We start from the raw sequence: 20379 nt of genomic DNA on the forward strand, positions 1-20379 counted from the left end.
CTAGTTTGTCTCCCACCCACATGGTTACAAACTGAGGAGAAGCAGTGATTAGAGGTGCACAGAAATAGACAAGAAATGGAACAATCCGGGTGTCACGTATGGCTAGGAAAAAAAAGAGGCTCCTTTGTGAAAAGTTTGCCAAGTGGTTGGTTACAGATGGATTGTAGGTTATGTGATACACGACAGAAGGAGAGTCAGTGCAGAGTCTTCAGCTTTGGGGTAAGGGGTGGCAGGGGAAATGAAGACATATTTGAGTGCATGCACTGCAGTCGCAGAGTCTGTAGAAGTATTGACCTGCAGTTGGGCTGCATGCCAGCTGAAGCACCTTCCAGCCCCCTCACTGTCCCGAGGAGAGCAGCTGGAGAGCTTTGCTGTGTCTCAGACACAAACACAGATGGATGCTTAAGTAAATACTACCCAGAAATACACCAGTGTTCTTTTCTTTTCTGAATCCAAGAGCAATACACGAAAGAACAACTTTTACTGTATTGCTCATTGTAATGTGTAACATAGTGTTGGGCGGTATGGAAAAAAACCAACTGCATGATGGTATTTTTTTAAGATTCTGGATGGTTCATAATAGATCTATTATTATTACTATTAACTTTTTCATGGCCATCTGTAAGGTTTATACAAAAAAAACACTTCTCTTTTAAACCATTTAAAAGAAAAAAAAACAATCAAAATAATAAGTAAACCACACTTAGACTCTTATCAGTAGTGCTCATGTGTTCAGTAGACTCGGTCCTTAATAGACTGCTTGTTCTGCTTTTAGGTTAGATGTCAAACTGGCTCCTTAGCATTAATATTTCCACAGCAGAGCTGGGTCTGAAAAAGCCTTGACTAACCTCATATCGTTGCCCTACCTGATTCCCTTTTGCTGTGTGCGAGTAGAGTTCCCTTAGACTTGCCTCCAGTGAAAGTCCAGCACAGAGACAGCATGACACAAAGCGAGTCTCATTTCTTTACAATTGAAAAATCAACAATCGACAAACCCAGCTCCTCTCTGGGTCTCAAGTCATTTGGGTTCATCCCCAGTCTTGTTTTTTTCATCCCCCATATGGCTTCACTGTTCTTGAATGTAATGAGGGAAGCCCACCCTTACTTCCCTAGCTGTTGACACATTGTTATGATGTGTTCAAACCATATGCCAACAGAAGTTTTCATGCGGTGTGATTACATACAGAGTGAGGCGAATTGACAGAACGTTGCGCTACAGGAGTTGGGATGAAGCTGTTTGCTCAACTTGTGACACACAAAAAAATCCACTTCACTCTACGATAGAGGCAAAAAATAAAGAACAAAGCTCGGAGAAAAGCGAGTGAAATCATAGTAAGGCAAGGCAAGTTTATTTATATAGCGCAATTCAGCAACAAGGTGATTCAAGTAAGGTCTCAAAATACGTGATCCAACTATTGTGTTTATTTTGTCTCTGCCCTCTTTTAAGGGCAAATATTTGTTTGTTTCTAACTTGACTATGTTCATAAGACTAATGCAAGGTCAAACTTTGTGATTTATGTCACAACACTGATATTTCTTGGCACCTTTCTGTTTTAGTCATGTAAATGTACTGTTATTAATGCTTTAAGTGGTTTTATCATTAATTATTCCGTACCATGATTTTTTTTCCCCCACAGGTTGTGGATTGTTAATATTGTGTATGATTGGAACTGAGTTAATATGGGTATCATCTCAGTACACTCTTCTGCGCTCCTAGTGGCAATATAGTGCATGTAAACCACTTGGAAAACCTGAGCGAGCATTTCGCCTGTTCACCATTATTTTCAAAATTCAAACATGCATGAAATTAAGCTCAGGATGCTGCCCAGCACAAGTGTGGCTCCCAATATAACAGTAACTAATGGCCTTTTAAAAGCTGTGCTTTTTGCCTAGACACTTAGAATTACTATTGATTTATCTCTAATTATATTCTTGCTTAAATGCTTGATCCAAACAATATGTGTTACAGTTTTCCAGAGCTTAAGCTGATGTACAGAGATGCCATGTTTTGTCAGATCTGTAATTAAAGAGCAGATATTTTTGCTTTAAAACCCTAGAAGACTGAGCAAAAACTCTCCGAGAAGCCATGTCTTGTCTTAAATTGTATAATATCTGCTCTTATAGTAAACTGATTAATCGGTTGAGCACTTGTCTTTTGCGCCTGTCCTCCTGCTACAGTCAGTTTCATTTCAGTTGCTTTCAACAAATGTTTTTAAAGAAGCCTCTTCGTGCCTTTCTTTTTGTGTCTGTTCCCACAAAACACTGGTTCATAAATCATCACAGCAAACCGATAAACAATGCAATGTTGCAATCTAAGCTGATTAGCCTCAAAGGCGTGTTCAAGTGTGTTTGTTGATTTTCCAGTCCAACATGGTACCTCTACAGCCAGATTTTCTTAGCATGAACACATACGATAACGTAGCCAGCATTTTTAGTTTTAGGGTTTTTTTTTTTCGGTTTTGTGTTTGGATAAAAATGTGTACAGGTTTTTGACTCGTAAAAACATTGTTAGCAGCCATGTGGTCCTAGGGGACATTGTGATGTAAACACTTTTGAAGTTAGTTTTCTTCACTTCGCTGTAGTGTGTGGACAGGATTTTTGAGGAGGGGATTTGTTAAAAGGCGTGGCCACTGGCTGTGAGGACTGTAATTGAAGACCATAGTTTTGTGGTTCCTTCTCTTGGGGCCACATGATTCACAATCTAAATAAATAATGTAGTAATGGAGCCACCCCAAATTACAGACTCAGAAATAGATTTGAAAAAGCAGTGCAGCGACTGAGCAGATTTGGTCCTTAAGCTTAATATGATTCTGGACTCATTAATTGACAGCATGATGTAGCCAAGAAAGTTACTTTGTCATTAGGAATATAATTAAAACAACCGTGGCTTTGCCACCACATGGTATAGGGCAGATCAGGTCAAGACCCTTTTGTTGGGGGAGGAGATTGGATAACTTAATATAAAGTTACATCCCAGTCTTACTGGCTTTTCTGAGCAATCACAGCGTTAATACCTTGGATCGAGTGATTTAACTTTTTCAGGACTGATTACAGACATTAGTAATTATAGGATAACCAATATTTTAATATATTTTTAAAAATAGCATGTTGTCATGTTTTTATTCTGCTATTTTAATGCTTATTTTTTTATGTTTTAAGTATTAGCTGTTATGGTGTTTTAGTGTCTGTTTAAGCCTTATGCACTATTGGGGTTAGCACTGTTGCCTCACAGCAAGAAGGTCCTTGGTTTAAATCCACCATCTGGCCAAGGCCTTTCTATACGGGTACACCGACTGCAGATGTTTACCTGTCTCTCTGTGTTAGCCCTGCGACAGACTGGTGACTTGTCCATGGTGTACTCTGCCTCTCACCCTGTGGCAGCTGGGATAAGCTCCAGCTACCCTAAATTGGATAAGCAGTAGAAAACTGATGGATGAATATTCAGTGTAGTCTGAAGCTGCCTGCTAACTTAACCACTAGCATAACCCTTTGCCCTTTTGCTGTTTTAGTGTAGCTTTCGCCACTGTAATCCTTTTTCCTTATCTATTCCCAATATGTCTTGGTTTTCTTCAGTTTTGACAGCATTGTCTTACTTTCACCCCTCCAGCTGGCCTGATAGCAAGCCTGCTATCCTTGCCTTCATTGGATGTCACTGCAAAATATTGCATTTGATCATTAATGCATCTGGGAAACTGTGCATGCTTGTCATGGTTGTGTGGTCGTACAGCAGAAAGAATTGCAGCATTTATTGCAAGGTCAGCTATATCTGCGATATGCAGTCCAAACCACAGCTCCACTACGGGAGCTGCTTCAGACTGTGTTCTGCTCTGTGCTCAGTGGTGATAGGCTTTTGTCCATAGCATGTAAACAATCAGAACATTATGTGGGTAGGACCCTATATCACAGAAAGTCATACAGAGAGAGGCAGTTTTGTATTGTGACAAATCAGCATGCAAAAACACAGAATAATGACCCCAATAATCAGCCTATCCATAGCTAATGCTTAAAAAAAACACCCTTTGTCATGATAAATTTTGCACCACTCACTTGATGCTTCTGCATATTTCAGCTAGTCTCTTCCAAACAGTGATAGTGATAATTTAGCATGACCTATTGATTTATTTGTCAGTAGATTCAACCATTTCTCTTCATTGCTGATGTTAATTATCCACAGTTGTTATTTGTTATCAGAATTATGAGCAAGAAAAATGGCTTTGAAAGAGCATTTTAGCATTTGGATTCACATGTGTGGGTCACAGCTGTCACATCCATCTGAGCCTCCTTATTTGATCTCAGTTGAGAAGCAGCTGACTGAACACCCCTAATGACATTAAATGCACACAGGGTTTTCTTTTTGAAGGAAGGCCATCAGCAGATGAGTGTGTGGCTTTGTTGTGTAGGCTGGTGTGTAGGCTGTGTGGGGAGTTCAGGGAGCAGTCTGTGGTCACCGGCTCCTGTTGACTCCACCCTTTGCTTCCTCTTCCATGACAGATGTGACTGACTGTCAGAGGCTCTGAATTGCAAGCAGCTTCCTGGTGGTCCTTTAGTGAAAGCTGAGTTGTAAACCGCAGTTTTACCTCTTCAGCAAATTTGTTTGTAATTTAAAACACATCATCGTCAGTGACACTAAAGTTGCTGTTTGTTATACCTTGTAAGTGGGGCATAGAAGATGGCACCACTTTCCATTCATTCCAGTGTGAATAGCTCTCTTTTTGTGTTCTTTCTTCTTGAGTGGGCTAATGCACCAGTACGCTTTGGTATTGACTGCAACATTCCACCAATGTGTTCCAAAGCATTTTGTTGTTTGTTGAACCACTTGTCATTGACATATGAATCTTTCAAAGATCAAAAAGGAGGCACCTAATTCAAGGGATGAACTGCTGTGCTTTGCAATAAAGCACATTTCACACAAATGTGCAAGTAATGCAAGAAAGTCTAAGTAAGCTTGGCTGTGTTAAAGAATAAAGGTAATCTTATCAAATATTGACTTTCAAGAATTATTAGAATCGTAAAAGCTCTACTTTTTGACTTATATACTGTATACAACCCAATTTCCCATTGTTCTATTGGAGATTATGTATCGGAATTTCAGGAGCGGGACCACGCCTCCAAACACGCTCCTTCCGGTTGTCATCTATATAGGTTCCCCCAAGTTCTGCAAACTGTTCATTCTTGTTTACATGCCCCACCCTCCCTCCTTGTTCTCAATTCTTTAACTTCTTCACTCCTATTTAGTATATGGGGATCTGCCAGACCCGGGAACCGTCGCCAGTCCTCTTCGAGGCCTTCCCCAAACCGCAGCTCAATTCATGTCCAAGCATTCACCTTTACCCACTAAAACGCTGTCAAACCTAAAACGAGGACGTGGGCCCAGCTAGTGAAATAAAATATAAAGAAATGAGGGGTGACTATATAGAATCCATCTAAAAGTAATTTTTAACCCCACTGTCTCATTTTGTCAGTCACTGACTTCTGGTGGTATTTGTTGTTTTATGTCTGTACCAACTTTAGTAGTTACCAGTCATTATGACTGCAGTGCCTGAGTGCTTAGCCATTCAGAATTGGAAGGAAAGGGGAAAATATAGAAAAATACACAAAAAATGCTAATATTAGCAGTACTATTTTTACTAGTGTGTCTTGCCTACTGAATAAATCTTGGATAGACAGGAATCAAATGTTTCAATTACTGAGTCATAGGAAACGGTGCTGTATAAAAGTCTTCCAGATATTTCCATGGTTAATTACCTACCGTGAATGAACAGAGGGAAACTTTTTAAACAGTGTTTTTTGTCTACTGTTTTCAGGAGTCCAGGGTTTTTCCCAGAAAAACAGAAAGAGTAGATCACATTGTGTGGCTGTTAGGGTCACATGAGCACACTGTTGCTTTACAGTCCATATTAAAAAGCTATACATACAGTATGTCCACAGTCAGCAATCCAGTTCCCCAGGAGAGGAGCACAGAGGTTATGGGAAACAGGTGTGGCGGCTGAGCTTCATCCGCTCCGTCTCATTTGTTTCACTCTTTTCAAGTGTGGGATGAGCACGCAGTCAGTTGTGTGCACTGACACACCCCCTGCCACCCAGGTGGGAGATTAACACCCACCAGTCAAATACTGGGCAGTGTTGGTCGTAGAGGGGAAGCTATCTGCAGCGTGGTCTCGTGCCCACAAAGTATGGTGAGTAAGGTGCATTAAATTGAATAAGAATAAGCGCACCTTCATATTACTCATCTGCTCAACCGCATCAAATAATCTCCTGTTGTGTTCTGACTGTGTGCCTGAGTGAGTGACATTTTTACCTATGTAGGTAATTACAGTCAAGACTTCTAACACACATACTGCACTTGAAAGTTTCACAAAATGTGTTGGCCACAGCGTTAAGACAATTTTTTTTTTCTTGAAAGTAACTGTTCTTTATTCCCAGTTTGCATCGTACACAGTTTTGCTACTAGTTGGAGAGCAGTTTTGAGAGTGTTTGCAGATCTTTTATACAGACTACTGTGGCAACCCGTTAGTAATGAACGTGATTGCAAGGAGGTTTTTGTGACGTGCCCTCTTTGTACTTGATTTCATCGCGCAAGATCCAGCAACCTCCAGAAACTACTTGACACTCCAGGAGGGAAGGGGATCATTAACCGTGTGACTGAGACCTCAGTTATTTATTTATTTATTTATTTTTTAAAAAGGTATGTAAAGTGGGGCCCTGCGACAGACTGGCGACCTGTCCAGGGTGTACCCTGCCTCTCGCCCTATGACAGCTGGGATAGGCTCCAGCGCCCCCCGCGACCCTGAAAAGGATAAGCGGAAGCGAATGGATGGATGGATGGATGTAAAGTGGGATTATTTTTTTTTTACATATTTAAGAAGTCATGAGTACACCTCCTTTCATGTGCATAGGCTCAAACTCTCTCCTCAAACTCCATCTTTTGTTTATTTTTAGAGGTTGTTTAGTTTTCCTTTTAGCACCAGCCATGTTTTACCCATGTGTGCTCTAAGTTCTCTAGCATGATGTTTATTTAGTAATAAGACATGTGATATGCACAGAGAAAGAAAACAGACATTTTATTGAAAGATGTTTTCACCTCCGTCAGTCAGTCGCAATTCTGGCTTTTATCAAAGACCTTATTTACCCTCCTTCATCTGATTCTCATTGTATGGTTCTTTTTTGTGGGGATAATCATTGACATACACCTGAATTAAGCAGTGAAAGCACAGAAATATTTGGCTAATTGGAGGTTGAAAGGTTCAGTTCCTTGTTCCTCCTGTCCTCATGTGTGCTTGGGCAAGGTACTGAGCTTCAAATGGCCCCAGTTGCATCCATCTCTGTGTGAGTGTGAGATGGGTAAAAAGCACTTAAAGACATGTGGAAAAAGAAAAGTCATATATAAATACCAGTTCACTTGCCGTTTACGGTTGAACTGTGATCCAAACCTAGAAGTGAGAAGGAAATGTTCACTGCATGCGTTATTTACAATAATATATTTTCTCATGAGTGACAGCCTTAAATTATTTCTTGCATTACCAAGGGTAGTTTAAACATCTGACTGCGGAATTTAACATTTATCTGAAACAGCCTGTTTGTCTTTAAGAAAATCAATGCCGTGACACTTTTTGGATTTCACAGTTACTGTTTTATCTACTGTGGTCCAGGTTTTCAGACACTCAAACCCAGGGAAGGAAAACCTGTCTCCTAATTCACACTTTGCTAATTTGTCTTTCTGAGCATGGTCCAGAATGCAGATTTGTTGCAGTAAAAGCTTCAACACAATACTGCACAGCCGTACTCTTGCTGGTTTTCAGACAGATTGTTCTGTTCCCCTGAGAATCACCGCTACACTACCCATGTCCATGCAGCTCCCTTCTCCATTCTTCAGTCTCTCTGCTTCTGTTTTAGTTTCTGATCCCTTCTTCCTTTCAGCTGAATACATTTCCCCACCTTGATTAAAGCAGAAGCAAAGAAGAACAAACAGACTGCAGGTTTTTATTACTTTTTAATATTGATGAAGGGAAGTGGACCATATCTGTACACTTTTTTTCCCCACATTAAGTTACTCTGTCACTGAGGGGATGAGTCATAAATCAGTGCTAATCTCTGAGAAACTTCATGGTTGTTGTTGTTTTTGCCTTGGAAAGAATAATCAACAAAACAAATGGACAGACCGGTTCCTTTTAGGTCTTAAAAGAGTGGAACAATATCAGATTTTTGAGAAAGCAAGGCACATACTCTACATCCTAAATGTGTTAGGCAAGCAATAACAGAAATCTTTGTTTTGTACATGTGAGCTTGTGTAACCTAAATTTGTTAAATCTATTTGTTAAAAGTTTGAATCTCTTTTGATTTGAACAAATGCAGGTGAATGTGGAGAGTGTGTAGAACGTACTTATGCATTTGCCTGTTTCTCTGAGGTCCCTGTGGATACAAGCTTCAATCAGCTTTGCATTTTGTGTTTTAACAAAAGACCTGAGTGACCCAGACACCTACATATTATCTCCTTGTTCTCTCTGTTGAAAGTGGGTGGCACATCTGAATAGAGAGAAGCGCCTTAATCTGCTGCAGAAAAATGGTGAGAGTATGTGAGTGGGTGTGCCGGAAAAACAAACTTCCTCTTAGCAGGATAATGCTGGGGCAATGCCACACTGACCAAACTACTTACTACTTATATAAACAGGATAGGATTTTGCTGGTTTGCTTTACTTCCTCCCCCTTTTGTAAAACAGCCATATTGCTCTATACGTGCATAGAAATCATAATATACTAATTGCACTAATTAAAACCCACAGGTGTAAGCCTATCTGAGTGATATCTGAGTCTGTCTTTAAGTTATTCCAGGTGTCTGGATAATATTTTGTATGATTTGTCTGTTTGATTGTGGTAGAAATCATAAAGGGGATTACTTTAATCAGTAATTGAAATCTGGTTTGTTTAACACTTCGGTTAACTGCTGGTCTATGCTAGCCTATGCTAGGCTATAGGCTCGGAGCCTATAGCCTCCACCTGGGTGTTTGCAGGGACAGCAAGAGGTCCTTGTGCCACGGGACTCGTGCACCTTAAGAGAGATCATCTCAGTAGCCACAGGGACAGTGAAGAGCTGAAGCCAAAAACCAGCTGTTACCTTGGTTGCATGCCACTGAACACCAAACAAAGGCAGCTGCAGGTTCATCCTCAGAAACCTTTTACAACTTTTGCCCTGGATAGATCTTGTTGATCAAAGACTCTTTCCGTCATTGCTCAAGTTAAGGTAAACTGTGACTGTGTTTTGGCTTTCACACTTAGTTTATGCCCATTTGTTGCCCTTGCGAAATTTGGCGCATGCCAAGAGTGATATCAGAAATACTGGCAGCAGCACTGTTTTTTGTCTGACACACAGCCGGCACATCCAGCTTGGAACAGATTGGTCTTTACCAGCAATTCAATTACATGTCAGCATAGAAACTTAGATGAAGATGCTGCAGCAGTTGAAAAAAGATGATATGTTCGTAAGAAAACTGGGGATGAAAAAGCATACTGAGGCCAGTACGCTTTAAGCACCAGTGGTCATGGGGCTTTGCTGAGGTTAAAGTTTACACGAGCAATGGCCAATGCATCAAGCATAATCACAGCTTTAAGTTAGGACAAATGCAAATCACCGAAAGAAGAAAGGTTGTGCTTGACTCTGTAATAGTTGGAGCTATAATCTGATAAATTATCCAGCATGGTTATACAATATACTAAAATGTATCAGGATTTTCGTGGTCATGTTTTTAAAAAACTCAGATCCCATCAGAAGGGATCATATTAGCTTCTCTAGTCCAAACAACACCAGGCATAATGTATTAGTACTGGGCATTTGACTGGAATTAAAACTGTATAATATTTTGCCAACTCTAGCCTGCTGACTTTGCAGCATGAAGTATTTTGCTTCATACTCATATTTAAATTAATATCATAATGTGAAATTATTATTTGGGGAACTTTTTGCAACAGAAAATATGACTGCAGTACACACCCTCAGCCATTGGTCATAATCTTGACATTGTGCTTATGTTGTATGTGCTTCAAGGTTGTGGTTTGGTGTGGCTCACCAATGACTAATTGTAAAGTAAAAGAAAGTATGAAGTTGATCAAGTACTTTTGTAGTCCAAGCAACTCAGAGTCACTTTCTTCTGCTTTTCATTCATTTCATATCAATATTTAAGCTTATTAGCATGACCACAAATGTATTTAAATATGCTTGTAATCAACATTCAAGTTAAGTGTTTAGCTGATTAGAAGATAAAATGGCATAATTGAGTATTTTTTCATATCCAGCCACATTATTGTTCCATCTTTGTTGGAGTTAATGAACACAGCTCTTTGTATATACACAGATGATGTCCACGGAGTAGCATTGTTTTTGACATTCATAGGCCTTGGAGATGATAATTTTAAATACTGTTTGTTAGCAGAAATTGGCATCATGCAAGAAATCCAGAATTAGACAATCATGAGAATCATTTGAAAGCAAAACATTGTAATTCCCTCTGGGGGCTGTGGGAAAGTATGTTTCCATTATGTTTGATTGGCTTAATGAAAGTACAGTAGCCCATTTAGACTCAGCGAAAGGCAGTGGAGTCTGTGATCAGTAGAGAACTCATTTTTTCTTCGCTGTAAAGCCCTCAGCACCACCCAACAAGGGCGGGATCTATTTCTGTCCTAATTTCTTCATCAGGAAATTACAGTAATTTTAAGGGAATAATGACATGTAAATGTGGAGGCAACAGCAGGTACCTAAAAACAAAGTGTGCCTCTAAGGTCATTGCAAGGTTAACATAGTTTAGGAGGCTGTTGTTTTCACCCAACTTCTTTTATTAGCACAGAGCCTGGAGTGGAGGGTTATCCTTGTAGCCATAGTATACTGTCCTTGCTTGGCCTGTTTGGGATTTTAACAAATGCTGTGAATGATTTACTGGGATTAGTTAATCGGATACTAAGCCACCCATGAAGCGCACCTTGTTGTTTTGTAGACACTTCACTGGTGCAATGTCTGCCCAGACAAGTCAACAGTTACTAAAGCAATGGATTGCTGTGAAATGTTTATACAGGACGTGTCAAACTCATTTTGGTCAAGTCATCGGCCAAATACATTCCAACTTGATCTCAAGCAAGATGCACCTTTTCCCTTTCTTGAAGTCTAAATATATTCACTTGAATAATGTTTTTTTTAAAGATGTAATGATATGTTCATTACATCCAATTACTCAACTCCCCTAAAAATTTACCAGATTCCAGAAGGTATTATTTCTTTTCAAATTATCTTTCTAATCTATTGAGTAATCCATTTGGAAAGAGATGACCTGCAGCCTAAGTGTAATTTTCGTCACTGTGTTGTATAGTGACAGTGGTCTATGTTAGCACTTACTTGTCAGGGATTTCATACACTTAAGCTCTAATTAAGAAATTCTCAAATTGTTGCCTCTCTATTTTAAAAAAAGAGACCTTCAAAATTAAGTTGCTTATTCTCACAGCACAAAGGCATATTCTTCTTCGTCTTCTTCTTTATGCCTCATCCCATGCCAAATCATTTTAATCTGGGAAGAAATTCCATCTGATCCCCCCCAGAATCAGATAATTTATACTAAATGAACAGATTTTATCTAATCTGAAAGTAGATAAAACATGTTTATGTTTCTCTGCATCGTAGGTATTAGATTGGTGTAGTTTTGCAGTGAAACTATGTTGTATCCCATGCTATTGAGGCAGGTTTCTGGAAGTTGGTTGTAGAGAAAATCACAGACAACTAAAACAAGATTTTACTTCAGATTGTGACATATGGATTGGGTGAAAATTGATTTGGTGGCAAAAATATTGGAAGAAAATAACACAAATTAAAAAGTGCAAAGTTGTGACCCATGCCATTGTACTTTAAAGGTCTTTAACTGACAAAGGATTTGTTAAATGTACTGAAGTTGTATAAAAATATAGACCGGTTTAAATGGAAAGCATTTTTTTTTCTAATTTAACTCACATGTCTTTTTTGCCTTCTTAGATCAGCTGTGACTTTTGTAAATAGCCTTCTCTGTTCTTTTCCACATGCATGGAAAAATAACATTTCCACCCATCTTTGGGTCATCTAGCAAATTTGCACGCACATACTAAAGTACCGCAAACCCCCACAGCAAACAATAACAAATCCCACACAGTAGGACAGGACACTGTAGGAATGTTTATCTTCCACTATGTACCAAGCAACACAATGCCCTTCACAGGTCCTACGGCACAGCTATAGTTGACTCTGATGAGAGTTTGCTTTCTGTCATGACACTCTGTATGCCTACATTATTGATCTTTTTTCTTTTAAGCTCCGATCTTTAATCAAATGTGACTCAGATGTGAAGGACACACAAGTCTGCATTGCTATGGGGGAGCAAAGAGAAAGAGGTTTTTAAGAGGACAGTGACATGTGAAAGAGGCCTGACCTGCCCCTTTTTTAAAGGCCTGTCAGCCTGTATTTGTCTATGTCATGAATTAGACCCCTGAAAAAAACTCACACCCTCACAGGATATAATACTCTGAAGGAAGGAAGAGGGGGGGTTCACACTGCACAAATATTTCTAACAATAAAAGCATACTATTCACCAATGCGCCACTTGGCCGATCCTGTTTCTAACTGATTAAGGAAGAGTTATAGGTGCCGCAAGAATGAAGAAAAGATGTGGGGGCCTGTGTTTGGCATATAGGCATTGTCTAATGATTTATTTTTCCTTGCTACTACTTTAGAAGCTAACAATACTAAGTGGTTCTGCACTGCCAGTTCACTTTATTATATTAGCGGTGTTTAAAGTCATAGATGTCTCTCAAATAGAGGACCTGGTACAATGTCTGCGAAAACAATTCCCATGTCCACTTAAATATTAGCGGATAATTATTTTCTGAATTATATTCTGACCTGCTTTTTGTGTGATATTGGCAGTGTGTGCAAATGAAATTATCAAATGAATGTTAATGAACATTTTTACAATGTGACCTTGATCATCAGAAGGAAGTTTTAATAGTAGGCCAATGGTTCTGTTGGCTTATACGAGAGGGAGAGAGTGTCTGTAAGGAGTATAAATTACTGCACTCATTAAACGGTAATGAAACACTGCCCTTCAACCCACCTACCTCCTACACTCACTTAAAAATCACTGAACCAGGAAAGGGAGCAAGCTGTAGGCTAACAAACTGGAGAGGAGCATGACAGGGATAACCTTTACCTTCAGAATGATCATTTTTCCCACTTCGTTCAGAACAGCTTCAGATATCTACTGTGATGTTATTAGAGTGTAGTCAGGTTCACAGACATATTTTCATTTATAAGCCAAACTGATTTGTTCGATAAGTTCGATAAGATTTTTTCTTAGACCTGGTATTCTGAGGGTTTTCCATTGACATGTTTCATATGCTCCTCCTTGAATCGCTACCTTATCGTGGTGGAGGGGTTTGTCCCAGGGATCCCAGGGGCTATGTTGTCTGGGGGCTTTTGTCCCCTGGTAGGGTCTCCCATGGCAAATTGGTCCTGGGTGAGGGACCAGACAAAGAGCGATTCAGAAGACCCTTATGAAAAGGATATCGAGGGAACAGTTTACCCTGCCCGGGATAGGGTTACCGGGGCCCCGCCCTGGAGCCAGGCCCGGCGAGGGTGCCCGAGCGTCTGGTGGCTGGGCCTTAGCCCATGGGGCCCGGCTGGGCACAGCCCGAAGAGGAGACATGGGCCCATCCTCCCGCAGGCCCACCACCCGCAGGAGGCGCCATAGGGGTCGGGTGCATTGTGTGCCGGGTGGCGGCCAGGAGCGGAGGCCCTGGCGGACTGACCCCCGGCTGCCAAGACTGGCAATAGGGACATGGAATGTCACCTCTCTGGTGGGGAAGGAGCCTGAGTTAGTGCGTGAGGTTGAGAGGTACCGGCTAGATATAGTCGGGCTCACCTCTACGCATGGCTTGGGCTCTGGAACCAGTCTCCTGGAGAGGGGCTGGACTCTGTCTCAGTCTGGAGTTGCCCCTGGTGAGAGGCGGCGGGCTGGGGTGGGTATTCTAATATCCCCTCGGCTTGCTGCCGGTAAGTTGGGGTTTTTCCCGGTGGACGAGAGGGTTTGTTCCCTGCGCCTTAGGGTCGGGGAACGGGTCCTGACTGTCATCTGCGCTTATGTGCCGAGTGGCAGTTCAGAGTACCCAGCCTTCTTAGAGTCCCTGGGGGGGGGGGTGCTGGAAGGTGCTCCACCTGGAGACTCTGTTGTCCTGCTGGGAAACTTCAATGCTCACGTGGGTAACGACAGCGAAACCTGGAGGGGCGTGATTGGGAGGAACGGCCTCCCTGATCTGAACCCGAGCGGTGCTTTGTTATTGGACTTCTGTGCTAATCACAGTTTGGCCATAACGAACACCCTGTTCGAACATAAGAGTGTCCATAAGTGCACGTGGCACCAGGACGCTCTAGGCCGTAGGTCGATGATCGATTTTGTAATCGTATCACCAGACCTGCGACCATATGTTCTGGACACTCGGGTAAAGAGAGGGGCTGAGCTGTCAACTGATCACCACCTGGTGGTGAGTTGGATCAGGTGGCGGGGGAGGACGCTGGACAGACCTGGTGCACCTAAACGCGTAGTGAGGGTGTGCTGGGAACGTCTAGCAGAGGCCCCAGTCCGCGAGATCTTCAACGCACACCTCCGGCAGAGCTTCAACAGCATTCCGAGGGAGACTGGGGACATTGAGTCCGAATGGACCATGTTCAGCGTCTCCATTGCCGAAGCTGCTGCATTGAGCTGCGGCCGCAAGGTGGTTGGTGCCTGCCGTGGTGGTAATCCCCGAACCAAATGGTGGACACCAGAGGTAAAGGGAGCCACCAGGCTGAAGAAGGAGTCCTATCGGGCTTGGTTAGCCTGTGGGACTCCGGAGGCAGCCGACAGGTATCGACAGGCCAAGTGGCGGAGGGCTTTCGCTTTGGTGGCCTCAGAATCTCATCTCTGATTTTTGCGGATGATGTGGTTCTGTTGGCTTCATCAGGTGAGGGCCTCCAGCTCGCACTGGAACGGTTCGCAGCCGAGTGTGAAGCAGCGGGAATGAGGATCAGCACCTCCAAATCTGAGGCCATGGTTCTCAGCCGGAAAAGGGTGGAGTGCCCACTTCGGGTCGGGGATGAGTTCCTGCCCCAAATGGAGGAGTTCAAGTATCTCGGGGTCTTGTTCGCGAGTGATGGGAGAAGGGAGCCGGAGATCGACAGACGGATTGGGGCTGCAGCTGCAGTAATGTGGACGCTGCACCGGTCCGTCGTGGTGAAGAGGGAGCTGAGTGTAAAAGCGAAGCTCTCAATTTACCGGTCGATCTACGTCCCTACCCTCACCTATGGCCACGAGCTGTGGGTAGTGACCGAAAGAACGAGATCGCGGATACAAGCGGCAGAAATGAGCTTCCTCCGAAGGGTGGCTGGCCTCTCCCTTAGAGATAGGGTGAGAGGTTCGGCCATCCGGGAGGGGCTCAGAGTAGAGCCGCTGCTCCTCCACATCGAAAGGAGCCAGCTGAGGTGGTTCGGGCATCTGACAAGGATGCTCCCTGGGCGCCTCCTGGGTGAGGTGTTCCAGGCATGTCCCACCAGGAGGAGGCCCCGGGGCAGACCCAGGACACGCTGGAGAGATTATATCTCTCGGCTGGCCTGGGAACGCCTTGGTATTCCCCCGGATAAGCTGGAGGAGGTGGCTGGGGAGAAGGAGGTCTGGGCCTCTTTGCTTAGGCTGCTGCCCCCGCGACCCGGCCTCGGATAAAGCGGATGACGATGGATGGATGGATGTTTCATATGTAGTTCTAAACATGCCTTAAAGTTTGATGCTTGTTAAATATTAATTAAAAACAGAACACAACAAACAGAACACAAAAATGACCAAATCCCTAAATTTAGCTGAAAATGTTACAAATGGCAAGGAGCAAGCAACAGTAGGCAACTCAGCACAAACCTGCACTCAGCTTCCTTGCTCTCTGACCTCAGTAAATATTTTCCTGATGAGTTAATGACCTCAGTAACTACTTTCAAGGCTTACTGAATTTTGTATTTCATGATCTCCATTGGAGTCAAAAAGGAGGATAAAAGAAGGCCCACTGTGTAACTTTGTTTCAGTCAGATCTCCACATTACCAGTTGTGTTCACTTTCAAAAAACCACATAAGTGAGGATGGAAAGGCTCAACTTGAGATTGCCTTGTGTCTTATAAAAAATTAAGATGGCAACATCCATCTTTTATGCGCAGTCTTTGGACTGTATATAAAACTGCAGGTTTGATCAATTATGTGAACTTGTTGAATTTTGTCATGTTCCTTTATGTTTATAAACTATGTAAACATTAGACAATTTTTAGCCATGTTATTGTTTCTTTTATTGTTGTAATTGCAATATGTACAAACATATTGAAACAGGGCTCTGTTGTAAATGAAACATTAGGTTTTAATAAAACCACCTGTATAAATAAAGGTTAAATACAATAAACAAAGCACATTTAAAACAACAACATTGACCAAAGTACAGGACATGAACAATAAAATAAGATATACACTCATATACATGCCAGCTCACAAGAGTAAATATATTTACAGGATTGCGAAAAATACATGGTAAATGGCCTGTATTTGTATAGTGCTTTTACTAGCCCCTAAGGACCCCAAAGCGCTTTACACATCCAGTCATCCACCCATTCACACACTGGTGATGGCAAGCTACATTGCAGCCACAGCCACCCTGGGGCGCACTGACAGAGGAAAGGCTGCCGGACACTAGCGCCACCAGGCCCTCTGACCACCACCAGCAGGCAACGGGTGAAGTGTCTTGCCCAAGGACACAACAACAGAGACTGTCCAAGCCGGGGCTCGAACCAGCAACCTTCCGATTACAAGGCGAACTCCCAACTCTTGAGCCACGATCTCCCGTACAGCAGACTAAATATCTAAGCTCTCACTCCAGGATGTAAGCCAGGGAATAAAAAGTATTTTTAAAAATAAGCAATGGGGAGGCCAGCCTAACATTACTTTATCAGTATCATAAGTGTGAGATGTCAACTTAGAGAAACCCGGTATCAGCTCATGTCAAAAGTTAAAATGACCCAGCTCAGATTCATTTTCATGACCTGACATAGATCAGGATGTTTGTTCACTCTTCTGTTTTCACTGCTGAACTTCTACTGAATAGCTGTCCTATTTTCTTGCTTTGTGTTGTATTCATTCTCTGCTTAACTCAGTTTCCTCTTGCTTTTAGTCTTAAACCACACTCCCTCTTGCACAGATCCTATGTCTGCATTCTTCTCCTGTGAGGTCTTCAGATCAGTTCCTCATGAGTGCTGTTTGACACGATAATCTATGCATGGAGTTTGTCTACATGAACCTGACATATTGTCTGTTTTGTTGCTGCTCATGAATGTTGCTGGCTGTGGATCCCTCTTGTTTCACACTGCTCTGAAACGGACTGCAGGGTTCATTGGGAGGATCTCAAGCCACGAGACTGCTTCCTCAGGGGAGGTCAAGGCTGAAGCTGGGTCGGGTCTCTGATAGGTGGAGATTTTGGCTCGTCTAGTGGCCGACTTGGACTGTTTGAGTGTTGCCAGGCAAAAAGGAAGGTTTTGATTTACCATCGCGTCTTCCGAGCAGCTTGTCGCAATTAGTGATGTCAGAAGGGAAAGAAACAAATATGAGGCATTTCTTCAAAGAGCAAGCGTACTCTTCCCATGAGTTCATTCTTTCCTCGGGTTTCTGAAGAGAAAAGGGGGCAAAAGTGCAGCCTGTTTCTCTTTGGCCAAGTTAGGTTTTGCAGGTCTTCGTGATCTGCAGGCTAAGGTGTCACATTTAAACTGAACCAACTGGATTATAAAGCGTCAAAAACAGTGACAACATATAAAGTTGGACGGCATGATAAGTTTTGTTTGTATGTTTATTTCATAAGCCGTACTTTTTAGATGGATAACCAATAATAAACTTAGTGACACATCTGAGCTGTGCCTCAGCTCTGCGTTCTATTTTCTTGATTTAAACTGTATAACACTGTTTTTTAACACATTGCTTACATTTAGTTGCCTGCCGTATTTTAGACAATTTATCACAGCGCTCTAGTTTGTGAGCATTGGTTGTGTTTTTCATGGTTGCAGCTAGCAGTGCCAAGTTTCCCTACTCTCCTCCTGGCTGTAGGTATCCCATGCAGAGGCCATCTGTCTCTACTCCCCTAATGGTAAGGGTGGAGTCCTCTTTAAACACCTCCCCCACACACGCACTGCCACCACCACCCCGTTCCCTCTTATTTTCAAATGCCTACTGCAAAACAAACAGAGCATGGCATAGATGGAGTTTAGTTTCTTTGTGTGCTTTGACTGGCCTGAAAACTGACACGAGTCAGATAAACTACCTACAGTAGCAGTTGGGGTGTCGTGTCAGGTAGCAGCAGAATGTGGAGCATGTTGAAGAGAAGTTGGGTTAGAGACACGTGTATGCATACATCAGTACAATGTCACGCATGCCAAGTATGTAAGTGTGCTGCAGGAGGGGGTTTTATCAGCCTGCCATCTACATTCTTGTTTCTGTCATAGATACGTTGTAGGTCTTGATCTCTCTGTCAAGCATTTGTCTTTTTTTCTTTCGTCAAGCCAAACAAATGAGTTGCACTAGTAAGGTGACAAAAAAGAAAACAGCTGTTGTGATGGCTCAGATGACTGTGGAGTGGAGAATGTGGCTCTGACCCTGATTCTCCCCCACACCAGTGCATCCAGAGGACTCCTATAGAAATAATGCAAACACAGGGCAACAAATGCACTGCAAAGCACATTATAGGGGAAATTTTTTTGTGGGGAAATGAAGTAATGACCCAGAGTGACTTTTCCAAATGTCATTTTCAGGCAGATGGCAAATAAGGCCACCTGGACTAAACAATTCAGGTTAAAAGTTTAGATGCAGTGCAGAGCTGTATTGGGTCAGTCTGCACACACAGAAAGGTTTGAAAATGTGTGTGAGGAAGAAGAAAAAAACTCAGGAAAGCCCAAATGTGACAGTACAGCATGAACCTTCACAACACAATGCAACATACATTTAAGACTGAGCAGCCATTCAAAGTATATGCCCGACTCGCACACATGTTCACACACTTATTTCTTATTTTGGAAGAGAGAAACTCAGTGTCTGTTTGTCCGTGTGTGTATGTGTGTAGTCACTGAAATTACAGGGGACGTAATGGAGCACGGGGAGCCTCAGCCTCATTGGCTGTATTCCTCAGAAACCAAGATAGCATTGCTGTGGCTTACCGCTCACATTCATGCCAGCAACTCAAAATACCAGCCAGTGGACCACTTTTATAAGCTTTACTCCATACACATCCGAGACAACGGACAAAGTGGAACTTTATGGCTCCCAAATATAACTTACTCTGCAAGCATGTCAAGAAACCCAAGAAATACTGTTTGATTATTTTGAATAAAATCACCTTTTTATGTTTGATGTATGCAACTTTTTCACAAAGTTTAAGGTGGATGTATTCTGCTTTTCAACCTGAAGCAGGGCTGTAAGTCTTTGTACGACTCTGAAAAATGAGTAAACGTGCGTCAATCAATCACTCATTGGTGAGATTGTTCTAGAAAAAAAAAAAAAACAGGAAGGATTTTTTTCCATTTAGAGCACTAGCCAGAAACCTGCAATTTAAGACTTATTTCAGGTTACCTTTCCAAGATACAGCATTCATTCCCACCAAACTAGATGTTTTTGTTTGTTTTGTTTAAACACAGCCGCATGCCTGTCAGCAGTGATCTGTAAAGTGATAGGGATGAGAATCTTTGGCAATAAAAATATCCAGTTCTGATTGTTGGTGTCATGGTTTGATCAATTCAAAAAGGAGAAAGAGGATTTCTTTGTTTTGGTTCTTAGTTCTGTACACAGTAGGGTTGGCACATGTACTCTGTACTCCATAGGCTGATGTTCTTCTTTGGGGCAGCATAGTATTCTTGCATGCACCCATTGTATTATCATTATCCATCCATGCACAATGCACAATGTGTGGGGCACCCATCAGTAAAACGCTTGTATACAATGTGCCAAACTTTTGACTCCTATCATTTGCCTGCTGAGCTGCAAATGAAACTTAGCTGAGTGTTAAGTAGTGCTGATTATGTCATTTTCTGATTAAGGCGTGTTTACAGAAAATGACAGAAAATGTTGGTGGGCACGAGGCTCATTGTGACACACAACGAGCCTCGTGCCCACCAATTTCTGAAATTACCGTTAACTAGAGCCTGGTGAACTCTATCACTCTTGCAGATGCAGTAACTACATACTATTAGTAACACCAATTACAGACAAATGCAGAGAAAGCTCCTTCTGTAAAACTTATTTGTTTAGGTTATTTTTATGTAGCTTATAAATAGTATATTGT

At 42.2% G+C, this 20379-nt stretch overlaps 1 protein-coding gene across 2 annotated transcripts in view; it reads left to right on the plus strand.

Moving 5' to 3' along the window:
- nectin3a (nectin cell adhesion molecule 3a) overlaps positions 1 to 20379 on the plus strand; it is a 33382-nt gene that overhangs the window by 803 nt on the left and 12200 nt on the right. The gene's annotated exons all lie outside the window — the stretch shown is intronic.

This window comes from Aulonocara sp. 'chitande type north' Nkhata Bay, linkage group LG14 (assembly GCF_057382095.1).
Source record: "Aulonocara sp. 'chitande type north' Nkhata Bay isolate Kocher_YH1m ecotype deep benthic linkage group LG14, A_spYH_male_GT1.1, whole genome shotgun sequence".
Taxonomy (NCBI): domain Eukaryota; kingdom Metazoa; phylum Chordata; class Actinopteri; order Cichliformes; family Cichlidae; genus Aulonocara; species Aulonocara sp. 'chitande type north' Nkhata Bay.